Consider the following 13802-nt stretch of genomic DNA (forward strand, 5'->3'; position numbering starts at 1 on the left):
AAGATGATTCTCTACAGCATTCCAGGAGAGTAAACAAAATAATTTTAGCAAATTCAATTTAAAACATACTTTAGAAAGGCATATTTAATTCCTTTGACAATCAGAAATGTCTAGGAATATTAAGAATAAACACAAGAAATGTAGAATGAAACAGCACCATATGAACTTTACAGAACAAGTTTTGGATACAGATGACTTAACCCACGTGACATGACACACTTGAAAAGCAAAATATGAACTGCAAGCTGCCATATTAACTGTTCACATGGCAAAATCATCAACAGGTCTGAGACCTGGTCACAAGGGCACTGACCCTCAGAACACACTCCAGATAGGCAGATGAAGGAAATATCAAATCTAATAAGAACAAGGATGTCCAGTGATGGCAAGAACAAATTGGTGATAGTAACAATGTAACATCTAAGCAGAAGTTCTAAATCCTCAAATGAAGTCTGATTGTTTTCAACAAAAGATTAAAAAAAAGGGGAGGTGGGTAGAAGGCCTCTCACACTAAAAGACTGGGACTTGAAGTTGTGATCCCACTAAGGGCATGATACACTGTCTCAAGATTGAAATGTTTTGATCCACCCTGTACCATTATTAAGTCACAATAAGTGAGAAAAAGCATCTCGAGAAAACCAGAAAATAGATAGGGAAGAGGGAGGGAGGAGGTAGGTAGAAGGAAGAGAGAAAAAGAAAAGGATAAAAGGAGATATATTATCATTATTATTTTAAAAAAGAAGTGCTAAACCTACAAAGGTCAATAAAAGGAGAGAAAGATAAAGGAGAGAAAAAAAAGAAAAATAATTAGCAGGAGATATATTACACTGTACTACTACCTCTACTGTTACTTTTACTACTATCAGCACTTTTCTGCTACTGCAACCGTACTTTCAACTTATCTTCTGGTCTATGACTTGATTATGGTCCAGGACAGACTAAAAACACTATCATAAGTGTCCTCACTTAAGTGTTATTTGTGAGTAATTTCGGCATGGTACAGGTCTGCCATCACAAATCCGGCAATCAGACATCCGGTTCCCATCAGTTCTTCAGTACTAATTACAGTTAGCACAATTTCAAATTTCCAGGGTCGCCACACCAACCAGCTGGTACTGTTTGGTGGAGCTACTTTCTGCACAAGTCATTCCAATTTTTTATTTTTCCAGTTATTGTTATAACCTGCTTACTGTTAGCCCTAGCCATAGTTCCAACAAATAAAAAAAAAATGTTTCTCGTTGTGTAAAGCACATACACAGTACAGTGTCCATAAAAGATATGGTGGCTTTGAAGCCACCTTCGGTTGCCATGAGCTCAGTCTCGTGATGCAGGGGAATATGCCTTATTATTATGCTAATATCAACACTACAGCCTATCTGCCTATCACAATTGATCTAATATAACATAATAAACAATATAAATAACAAAAACATGTTAAATACTCCAGTGAAAAATATTTGGCAGAATACCGAGCGGTTCAACAGGTATGAAGAGGATGTGGGATACAAGTACCACCCTCCTATCCCTGTCTTGGGGGTGTATATTAGAGAAAATGGAGTATAGCAGAGGGCTCTGATACACACTCATAATGCATCATAAAACTGAAACAAAAAAAACTATTTTCACTACACAGATTATCATACATAGCAGCATATGTATAGAGAACATAGGATAACCCAAAAAAGTCAAAGTGACTATTTCTAGTACCTGACTTGGGCTTGCCATATATGATTTTTGGTAAATATTTTATCCATGGGGAAGTGGAATAAGAATCTTTCCTCCGTAAGCCATGCGTGTTGTAAAAGTCAACTAAAATGCCGGGAACAATGGGCTAGTAACCCCTTTTCCTGTAAAGATTACTAAAAAGAATAAGAAGAAAATTGTCAAAGTGGGAAGTCTGAATGTGCGTGGATGTTGTGCAGATGATAAGAAAGAGATGATTGTGGATGTTATGTATGAGAAGAAGCTGGATGTCCTGGCTTTAAGTGAAACAAAGCTGAAGGGGGTGGGAGAGTTTCAGTGGAGAGGAATAAATGGGATTAGGTCAGGGGTTTCAAATAGAGTTAGAGCTAAAGAGTAGCAATAATGTTGAAGGATAAGCTATGGCAGGAAAAGAGGGACTATAAATGTATTAATTCAAGGATTATGTGGAGTAAAATAAAGATTGGATGTGAAAAGTGGGTTATAATAAGCGTGTATGCACCTGGAGAAGAGAGAAGTGTAGAGGAGAGAGAGAGATTTTGGGAAATGTTGAGTGAATGCGTGGGGAGTTTTGAATCAAGTGAGAGAGTAATGGTGGTTGGGGATTTCAATGCTAAAGTGGGTAAAAATGTTATGGAAGGAGTAGTAGGTAAATTTGGGGTGCCAGGGGTAAATGTAAATGGGGAGCCTTTAATTGAGCTATGTGTAGAAAGAAATTTGGTAATAAGTAATACATATTTTATGAAAAAGAGGATAAATAAATATACAAGGTATGATGTAGCACGTAATGAAAGTAGTTTATTAGATTATGTATTGGTGGATAAAAGGTCGATGGGTAGGCTCCAGGATGTACATGTTTATAGAGGGGCAACTGATATATCGGATCATTATTTAGTTGTAGCTACAGTTAGAGTAAGAGGTAGATGGGAAAAGAGGAAGGTGGCAACAACAAGTAAGAGGGAGGTGAAAGTGTATAAACTAAGGGAGGAGGAAGTTCGGGTGAGATATAAGCGACTATTGGCAGAAAGGTGGGCTAGTGCAAAGATGAGTAGTGGGGGGGTTGAAGAGGGTTGGAATAGTTTTAAAAATGCAGTATTAGAATGTGGGGCAGAAGTTTGTGGGTATAGGAGGGTGGGGGCAGGAGGAAAGAGGAGTGATTGGTGGAATGATGAAGTAAAGGGTGTGATAAAAGAGAAAAAGGTAGCTTATGAGAGGTTTTTACAAAGCAGAAGTGTTATAAGAAGAGCAGAGTATATGGAGAGTAAAAGAAAGGTAAAGAGAGTGGTGAGAGAGTGCAAAAGGAGAGCAGATGATAGAGTGGGAGAGGCACTGTCAAGAAATTTTAATGAAAATAAGAAAAAATTTTGGAGTGAGCTAAACAAGTTAAGAAAGCCTAGGGAAAATATGGATTTGTCAGTTAAAAACAGTAGGGGAGTTAGTAGATGGGGAGATGGAGGTATTGGGTAGATGGCGAGAATATTTTAAATGTTAAGGAAGAAACGGAGGCAGTAATTTCATGCACTGGTCAGGGAGGTATACCATCTTTTAGGAGTGAAGAAGAGCAGAATGTAAGTGTGGGTGAGGTACGTGAGGCATTACGTAAAATGAAAGGGGGTAAAGCAGCTGGAACTGATGGGATCATGACAGAAATGTTAAAAGCAGGGGGGATATAGTGTTGGAGTGGTTAGTACTTTTGTTTAATAAATGTATGAAAGAGGGGAAGGTACCTAGGGATTGGCAGAGAGCATGTATAGTCCCTTTATATAAAGGGAAAGGGGACAAAAGAGACTGTAAAAAATATAGAGGAATAAGCTTACTGAGTATACCAGGAAAAGTGTACGGTAGGGTTATAATTGAAAGAATTAGAGGTAAGACAGAATGTAGGATTGCGGATGAGCAAGGAGGTTTTAGAGTGGGTAGGGGATGTGTAGATCAGGTGTTTACATTGAAGCATATATGTGAACAGTATTTAGATAAAGATAGGGAAGTTTTTATTGCATTTATGGATTTAGAAAAGGCATATGATAGAGTGGATAGAGGAGCAATGTGGCAGATGTTGCAAGTATATGGAATAGGTGGTAAGTTACTAAATGCTGTAAAGAGCTTTTATGAGGATAGTGAGGCTCAGGTTAGGGTGTGTAGAAGAGAGGGAGACTACTTCCCGGTAAAAGTAGGTCTTAGACAGGGATGTGTAATGTCACCATGGTTGTTTAATATATTTATAGATGGAGTTGTAAAGGAAGTAAATGCTAGGGTGTTTGGGAGAGGGATGGGATTAAATTATGGGGTATCAAATTCAAAATGGGAATTGACACAGTTACTTTTTGCTGATGATACTGTGCTTATGGGAGATTCTAAAGAAAAATTGCAAAGGTTAGTGGATGAGTTTGGGAATGTGTGTAAAGGTAGAAAGTTGAAAGTGAACATAGAAAAGAGTAAGGTGATGAGGGTGTCAAATGATTTAGATAAAGAAAAATTGGATATCAAATTGGGGAGGAGGAGTATGGAAGAAGTGAATGTTTTCAGATACTTGGGAGTTGACGTGTCGGCGGATGGATTTATGAAGGATGAGGTTAATCATAGAATTGATGAGGGAAAAAAGGTGAGTGGTGCGTTGAGGTATATGTGGAGTCAAAAAACGTTATCTATGGAGGCAAAGAAGGGAATGTATGAAAGTATAGTAGTACCAACACTCTTATATGGGTGTGAAGCTTGGGTGGTAAATGCAGCAGCGAGGAGACGGTTGGAGGCAGTGGAGATGTCCTGTTTAAGGGCAATGTGTGGTGTAAATATTATGCAGAAAATTCGGAGTGTGGAAATTAGGAGAAGGTGTGGAGTTAATAAAAGTAGTAGTCAGAGGGCAGAAGAGGGGTTGTTGAGGTGGTTTGGTCATTTAGAGAGAATGGATCAAAGTAGAATGACATGGAAAGCATATAAATCTATAGGGGAAGGAAGGCGGGGTAGGGGTCGTCCTCGAAAGGGTTGGAGAGAGGGGGTAAAGGAGGTTTTGTGGGTAAGGGGCTTGGACTTCCAGAAAGCGTGCGTGAGCGTGTTAGATAGGAGTGAATGGAGACGAATGGTACTTGGGACCTGACGATCTGTTGGAGTGTGAGCAGGGTAATATTTAGTGAAGGGATTCAGGGAAACCGATTATTTTCATATAGTCGGACTTGAGTCCTGGAAATGGGAAGTACAATGCCTGCACTTTAAAGGAGGGGTTTGGGATATTGGCAGTTTGGAGGGATATGTTGTGTATCTTTATATGTGTATGCTTCTAGACTGTTGTATTCTGAGCACCTCTGCAAAAACAGTGATAATGTGCGAGTGTGGTGAAAGTGTTGAATGATGATGAAAGTATTTTCTTTTTGGGGATTTTCTTTCTTTTTTGGGTCACCCTGCCTCGGTGGGAGACGGCCGACCTGTTGAAAAAAAAAAAAAAAAAAAAATTCTCAGTTTATTTATACATACTCATCCGAGTTTTCTTTGATTTTATCTTAATACTTCTTGGTCTTATTACTTTTCCTTTTATATCCATGGGGAAGTGGAATAAGAAACTTTCCTCCGTATTATTATTATAATCAAAAAGAAGCGCTAAGCCACAAGGACTACTATACAGCGCTGCAGGGCAGGAAGGAAGCGAGGGCATCAGGTGGCAAAAGAGAGATGGATGAGTAATAGGTTACGGATAACAGCGGGGTAGTGGATGTTGAAAGGGTAAAGGGCAGCAAGAGACTGAACTAGAAAGGGCTGAGGGAAGTGCGAAAAGTATCATCAGAGTTTGTGGAGTAAATCAGTCGTTGTCAAGAAGTCAAGGAGAGAGTCAGGATTAAAGGAGGGTCCATCAGCAAGAAGGGAAGGTAGAGAGAGAGTAGTAGAATGAAGACAACGTTGGAGGTAAATTCTGCGTGCTCGTTGATAGAGAGGGCAGTCTAACAGAATGTGGCTAATCGATACTGGAACTTGACACTGCTCACAGAGAGGAACAGGGTGCCTCTCCATGAGATACCCATGAGTAAGACGAGTGTGGCCAATGCGAAGGCGGGAGAGAGTGGTCTCCCAACCTCGGCACTGATGACAAGAAGACGGCCAGTAACCTATGCTCGGTTTAATAGAATGAAGTTTGTTACCGAGCAGAGTTGACCAACGTTGTTGCCAACGGGTGCGAAGGTGGGTAGCTATTGCAGCAAAATAGTCCAGAAATGGAACACCTCGATAGGAAATCGGTAGGTCATGTACTGCTGACCGCGCAGCAGTGTCTGCCTGTTCATTGCCCTGTACATCGACATGACCAGGGACCCAACAAAAAACAGTATCTTTATGTTTGGTAGAGATACGGCGTAGCCAAAGTTGGATACGGAGAACTAGGGGATGAGATGTATCAAATCTTCGTATAGCCTGTAGAGCACTAAGGGAGTCTGAGACTACTACAAATGATGACACAGGCATAGATGCGATACGAATAAGTGCTGCAAGAATGGCATACAGTTCAGCAGTAAAAATGCTAGCTGAAGATAGTAAATGTCCCCGCACGACGCTGTCCGGAAACACTGCTGCGAATCCGACGCCGTCTGAAGACTTAGAGCCATCTGTGTACACAGCGGTGGCATGAGAATGGGAGTGGAAGTGATCAAGAAAAAGAGAGTGGGAAGCCACCGTAGGCAGTTGAGCTTTCGAGCAAGGGAGTGAGAAAGAACAGACCCGAACAGCTGGAACTTCCCAGGGGGGTAGGAAAAAGTGAGATGCTACATGAACATATAAAGGTGGTAACTGAAGGGAAGACAAGAGTGAATGTAGGCGAAGAGAAAAGGGACGGAGCAAACAGGGGCGGCGAACAAATAAAGAATGTCTACTAATATCGGTGACCATTCTATAAATGGAAGGATTGTGTAGATCGTGAGAGCGTACATAGCGAAGGCAATGGGCATCACGGCGATCAGACAAAGATGGAACATTCGCTTCTGTATAGAAGCTCTCAACAGGGGAAGAGCGAAAAGCACCAAGGCACAAACGTAATCCTTGGTGATGGATAGAGTTAAGGCTAGAGAGAGTAGCAGGAGAGGCCGCGGAATAAATCTGGTCACCATAATCGTGTTTCGATAAAATGAGGGCTGAATGTAGGCGAAGCAGAGTTCGACGATCAGCTCCCCAGGAAAGATGAGCAAGGGTTTTAAGAAGGTTTAGCCGGATGTGACAAGTTGCCTTCAGAGAGGTAATGTGAGGTTTCCAGGATAACCGACGGTCAAAGAGAAGGCCTAGAAACCTGACTGTATCACGTTTGGGGATACGGGAGCCATAGAGATACAAAGGATGATCGGAGATAACAGAGCGTTTAGTGAAAGTAATTTGGCGAGTTTTGGTACTTGAAAATTTAAACCCATGCGTGGTGGCCCAAGTGGAAACACGGTCAACCGCATGCTGGAGAGAAACTGCAATAAGATGACAGTCAGCGCCTGCACAAGCAATAGCGAAGTCATCAACATAGAGTGATGACCAAATATTGGGTGGAAGAACAGAGGCCAAATCATTTATAGCAAGGAGAAAAAGTGTTGTGCTTAGAACACATCCCTGAGGGACACCTTCAGCTTGGACGAAGTCCAGGGAAAGAACATTATTGACTCGAACACGGAAATGTCTGTCAGTTAAAAAGTTCTTAAGGAAGGATGGTAGATTGCCTCGGAGGCCTAAGGAATGGGCCTGGGCCAAAATATTATACCTCCAAGTTGTGTCATATGCCTTCTCAAGGTCAAAAAATATGGCAATAACTGAGTGATTATTCGCAAAGGCATTACGAACATACGTATCCAAGCGTAGTAAGGGGTCTATGGTAGAACGACCCTTACGAAAGCCATATTGACTAGCGGAGAGACTGTTGTGTGTCTCTAAATACCACATTAAACGTCGATTTACGAGACGTTCCATCACTTTGCAAACTGCACTAGTAAGAGCGATGGGGCAATAGTGGGAGGCATCATGTCCTGAAGTACCCGGTTTGCGGAAAGGGAGAACAATGGCAGATTTCCACAGCTGGGGAAGAACTCCTTGTGACCAAATACGATTGAAGAGGTGTAAGAGGACTGCAAGGGCCGACTTATGTAAACGTTGTAACATCCGAATATGAATGTCGTCAGGCCCAGCTGCTGATGATCGGCAAGCTGAGAGTGTCACCTCCAGTTCCTGAAGTGTAAAAGGCACATTATACGGTTCCTCTTTGAGAGAAGAAAAGTCCAAGGGTGCTAACTCTCTGGCAGACTTTGAGGAAAGAAACGAGGGGCATAGATGGAGCCCCTGAGAAATACGGACCAGATGATTGCCAATTTCAATGGCAACATCAAGAGGGTTTGCTATATCAACACTGGCAACCCACAGAACAGGAGCCAGGTCAGGAGAGTATTTACCACTCAATTTCTGCACTTTATTCCAGACTGCACTCATAGAGGAAGCAGAGGTGATGGTGGAAACAATCTCGCCAGCGTGTTTAGCGTCACGAATGACACGGCAAGCGACCACACGCTTCTGCTTAAACTCAAGAGAAAGAATTAGAATCTTATTTCCCCTCATTTCTTAATTTGTATATGACCACTTGGTGAAAACATGGTTAGCTCAAATTTTTGGTAAATAATAGTCAGGAAATGTGGACTTTGTAAAATCTCAGAATGAATCCCTGATTTATCTTTTATAATGGGATCACTTCATGCACCAAGGACCAGGAATCCAACTACAGTATTGCATAAAGCAAGGGAGACCTGCACAGCACATGTGAAATTATGCTGCTGCTATATCATAAGATACCATTCAAAAACCACTTACTCTTGCCATACTCTCACCTCACACCAGCATCTCTACAAACTATATCATTCAATAATTTATACCTATTGTAGCTTCCAATTTGTTTTATGTAATTATAATGTTTCTTAATCAACCCCTACTAACAATATTTCTGAAATTCTTTTAAAACACATCAAATAAGATGATTTTAATATTCCACTCTTGTCTCATTATCAACTGGAGACGTGTGAAATATCATCATCAAGAAGATCTACTTCCTTTACCAAAATTATTTCTTCATGAATGCTAGGATATTTGCTGGCTTTGTAAATTTTTCTTATTCTATTCCATATTTAAGGACAGCCCTCAATACCACATATTCTAGCAGTAAATACCAAGGTGAAATAGCTGCTAAATCACAAATATGTAAGAGATTCATATTTACATGTACCAACAAATTAAAAGAATTTTCAATGGTCAACTGCCATGGAATCATACCTAATTACAATAGTACTAAATCTAATATAGTCTGAAAGAAAATAAATGTGTACTAGCTTAGATAAAAAAAAATGAAAAACAAAATAATAGCACTAAGAACAGAAAGCGTAGTTTAGTTTGTTCAAGTTAAAATGCCTATTCTTATTATTTGAGTGATTGCCATCTTGCATAAGAACTTTTTACAAGACCTACATACTGTTGGAAATAGAGAAAAATAAAAGTGTTAGGTATGGTGTGGAGCTTAAGCACGTGTGTCTAAACTGTTAGGATAAAGCTACCATAATGGAAATCACAAACCATCACCGTCTCTAAGTAAATAATGTAACTAACATCCTGTCTTTGTTTAATCCCACCACTGCGTTGTTCTCTTATTTCATCAGAAAAAAATTAGAAATGTAAAATTAGAAATGTAAAGCAATAACTAAACAACAACTACCAACTAATTTTTACAACTTAAATTTGTGTTAGTTTGATCTCAACTAAGTGAAGAAAAGACTTCATGTATCACCTCTTGCATCAAGGAAACTGTTGTAAGCAGCAGTCGTCCTGTCTTGGTGTTAACACTAAGCTTCATCCCAGATAAAGGATACAAAGGTGTACTGCCGACAGTAATGAAATACATACAAGTATAGTAGCATTTCACTATGCAGAGCTTTATCAAGTCTTGCTTCCTTATATTTACAAAATGTGCTCAACCCATACATAATGACAAGAGGTAAAATGTTGAGGAGAGTTAACAGCTAGGGAAAGTAATGCAACAGACAGGCTAACAGGGATCAAGTTGGTGTAATAAAACTGAATGAATGCATCTATACTGACAGTAGAGCTTTCTGAAAGAGGTGATGGTAATATGAGTGCACCCAAATGCTGAGAAACACATCCAAAATGATTACTACATACTCTCTGCTAGTCTTGCCTTGATGAAGCTCTACAAAGAGTGAAACAGTCACAACAAAAGCTGGGTCTTCACCTCTTATCTTTTCATCCAAGTGAAAGGAGCTGACAATGGAAGCATTATATTCACTAAGTAAAACATACAGTTGCTATCAGTCAGAAAGCTTGATTATTTCCTTATTCCCTCACTTCATACAAGGAAATTTACTGTTTACCTAAGAAAAGCCTTTAATAAAATCAAATGAAACAGAACCTAATTTATTATAGAGAAGAGATAGGAAGATAAGTGGAAGAGGATGGGGAGGAAAACAAAGGATAGGAGGTAAGAACCAAGGGATAGAGGGTGAAGGAGAGGACAAGAGAGAGACAAGAGGGAGATGAGAAAGAGTGGTAAAATAATGATGGCAGAGGGTGGTGGCAGGGCAGTAGTAGGGAATAGAGGGGAAGGAGTAGAGGGGGTGAAAGTAGTGGGAGAGGAGTAAATTAGGAGGTAGTGGAAGAGGGGTAAAATAGGAGAGGTAGTAGGAGAGAGGTAAAGTAGGGAAGAGAGAGTAAGAGGGGTAAAGTAGAGGAGAAGTAGCAGGGAATGGGAGCAGGAAATGGGTTGAGTGAAGGAGGGGATGGGTGAGGGAGGGAAGGGTGGGGGAGGGGCAGAAGGGTATAAGGCAAGGGAGGTGTAAAGGTAGAAATCAAAGCAAGAGAAGGGAAGGGGAAGAGGGTGGGGGTTGAGGTGAAGAGATGAAGAGGAGGGTTAGATGGGGAGGGAGGAAGGAGGGTGTGTGAGAGATGAGAAAGGGATAAGGGGAGAAAAAGATAGGGGGAGAAAAAGATAGGGGGAGAAAAAGATAACGGAAGAAAAGGAAAGGTTAGGGAGGAAGGGGGTTGGGGAGGAAGGGGTTTTGGGGAGGCAGAGGAGAAAATGAGGAAAGAATTAAGTTGGGGTTAAGGGGAAGGATGGAGAGGGGGGTTAGAGGATGGATGTTAAGGGGGATTATGGGGATGGATGGAGAGGGGGTTAGGGGAAAGGATGGAGGGGGGTTAAGGGAAAGGATGGAGGGGGGTTAGGGAGGAAGGATAGAGGAAGATTAGGTGGGAAGGATGGAGAGGTTAGGGGGAAGGATGGAAGGGGTGTTAGGGGGGAAGGATGGAAGGGGGTTTGGGGGGAAGGATGGAAGGAGGGTTTGGGGGGAAAGGATGGAAGGGGGGTTTGGGGGGGAAGGATGGTAGAGGGGTTAGGGGGAAGGATGGAGGGGGTGTGGAAACAGGATGGAATGGGTTAGGAGATAGGATGGAGTGGGTTAGGAGATAGGATGGAGTGGGTTAGGAGATAGGATGGAGTGGGTTAGGAGATAGGATGGAGTGGATTAGGAGGTAGGATGGAGTGGATTATGAGGTAGGATGGGGTGGATTAGGAGGTAGGATGGGGTGGATTAGATAGGACGGAGTGGAATTAGGGGGAGGAGGGAGTAAAAGAAGAAGGGTCAAGATGGTGGCCAACATGGTGGTTTTAGGAGAGGAAACTGTGAAGGAAAAGGAAAAAGTAACGAAAATGAGAAATTGGAAAAGGATGGGGAAATAAAAGGAGGATAAAGAAGTAAGAAGAATTAAGAGAAAGCTAAGGAAGTAAGAAGGATGAGGAAATAGAGGATGTGAAAATACCAGGAGGATGGGGAAGAAAGGGATAAGGAAGAGGAGGATGAGGAAGTAAGAGGATGAGGAAGGGACAGAGGACAAGTAAGATGACGAGGAAGGGACAGAGGACGAGTAAGATGAGGAAGAGACAGCGGACGAGTAAGAAGATGAAGTGAGAAAATGAGGAGTTAACAATGAGGTAGTAATAAAAGGATGAGAAAGTAACAAAGGATGAGAAAGTAACAAAGCATGAGAAAGTAAAGGATGAAAAAGTAACAAAGGCTGAGAAAGTAACAAAGGAAAGAAAAATGTACAAAAAGGATGAAAGAGGATGAGGAAGTAGAACACAATGCAGTTAAAAGGTGGTAAGAGACGGTAAGATGAGGGGAAGGAGAGAAGGAAGTGGGGAGGAGAGGAAGCAGCAGAGGAAAGAGGAACTAATAGGAGGAGAGTAAGAAAGACAGTATTTTGAGACCTTTACCATCTCCCAATCTGTAAGAAGCATCCTCTGCCACCTCTCACTATGAAGTCCTTTTCCTGTGGCATTGTGTTCTTTGCCATCTTTCCCAACACATGAAGGGTCTTCCTCCTCCTCTACCACGTCACTAAGTGGTGTGCGCTTTAACCTCTACGTAGTGTCCATTACCATCTCTCACACAAAGTGGAGCGCTATACCATCTCCCATGCTGAATGTAGTCCTTTACCATGCCTCACACTGTCGACTTCTTCACTGCCTTTCAACTCATACGTTGACAACAACACATTAACACACGACTCAAAATTAACCCCTAAGCTGTGGAACCCGCCATATCACATGTCTGAAATTAATTGATGAATGAATATGATTATTTAAAAGAGCAAAATACATCCAATAAGCAGTTTGTTACAAAAGTCTAAGTTTAGATAAAATATTTATGTTATGGGTTGGAGGAACCAAGGTGTCATTGCAAATATTTAGATCCAAAATATGGAGCTGAGAGATCAATGAAGACTAAAAAAAAAAAATTTAGATTTTATATCCAGTAATTTCGTTCTTATTCAGAATTCTCATTATCTATAATATAGTATTTGAATTTCTCCCAAATTCAGAAAATAAAACGATAAATTATGCATAATCTATTAAATTCAAATTATCATATAAAGTGCTAAACCCATATGGGCCATAGAGCAATTCAGAACAATCTCCGAAATTCCGATATCAAATGCAGCAGTAATACGAGAATATTTCCACTTCATTGAGGAATAGAAGAAGACCACAAATCCAGACTTCAAAACTCTGGGAATTTCAGAAATATCCAATGTTGAGACCTTGTGGAACTAGAAATTTGGGAAAATGCCTCTTATCTGAGAAAAGTTTTCCAGATCCTATACCAGTAATTATTTAAAATCTACTCTACACTTTGCCCTTTGTCAATAGAAACAAACATCCTATGAGACCAAATCAGTTGATGGTTTAATTTTTCTACAGTATTTACATACAGGAGAGTAGGTGTATGAAATCATGCATGAATGTTGCGTGCACGAGTGTGTTAGACAGAGTGGAGGCAAGTGTTTTTACAACTTTATGTTCTGTTGGCGAGTGAGCAAGGTAACATTTATGAAGGAGGGGTGGAGATATGTTGCAGTTTTTGAACTGTAGTATCATAATGCCTCTGGTAAGACAGTGGAGTGAGTGATGATGAAAGCATTTCTTCTTTTTTTGGGGTTACCCTGCCTCGATGGGAAACAGCCATTAAAAAAAAAAAATCTCTTAATTTGAGATTCAGTCTTGTTTATTTTAATCAAGAGGAAGTGCTAAACCCATAGGGGTCATATAACACCTGGGAAATAGGAGCCATTCAGGTTCGATCCAAATGGAGGATAATTCCAGTTCCCTGGATCAAGAGCCCCTTTCACTAGCATCAAGACACTAACCTTGTGGGAAAGGGGAGAAGGGGAAGAAAAATTAATAATTCAATAATCCAGGAAGGCCTTGGCCCAGAAAGGCTTGGATTTGTGGTGCCCTACTGTACAGTATTCACTAAAATTTTAAATTTTACAGAAGAAACCCCGACCTACTCCAAATAAGAGAAATCACTGGTATATGTAATTTTCTGAATTAATAAAAAAATATGGAAGTTGCATTAAAGAAAATATTTGTACTGTAATCTCAAATTGATTATAAAAGATATTTAAAATTATACTACCTAGTTTTATTATTTATCTTTTAAATATTAAGATTTTTCACCAACAAAATTTCATCTTTCTGTTCTCATTATTATGCACAGTAAAAGAAAGTGGCTTTAAAGACAAAAACCAAACCAAACTGAAAG

The 13802-nt window shown here is 40.5% G+C and overlaps 1 protein-coding gene across 12 annotated transcripts in view; it reads right to left on the reverse strand.

Moving 5' to 3' along the window:
- LOC128700122 (transformer-2 protein homolog beta) overlaps positions 1 to 13802 on the reverse strand; it is a 119010-nt gene that overhangs the window by 26687 nt on the left and 78521 nt on the right. For 6 of the 12 annotated variants that reach the window (XR_008408717.2, XR_011394084.1, XR_011394082.1 and 3 more), the window contains one exon: positions 11972 to 12308. The exons of 5 other annotated variants lie outside the window; for them this stretch is intronic. The gene's annotated coding sequence lies outside the window, so the exon portion shown is untranslated. Of the gene's footprint in view, positions 1 to 11965; positions 12309 to 13802 lie in introns of all 12 variants that reach the window. One more of the 12 variants, XR_011394086.1, reaches the window with a different exon arrangement.

The sequence above is a fragment of the Cherax quadricarinatus genome, chromosome 74, assembly GCF_038502225.1.
Source record: "Cherax quadricarinatus isolate ZL_2023a chromosome 74, ASM3850222v1, whole genome shotgun sequence".
Classification (NCBI taxonomy): Eukaryota; Metazoa; Arthropoda; class Malacostraca; order Decapoda; family Parastacidae; genus Cherax; species Cherax quadricarinatus.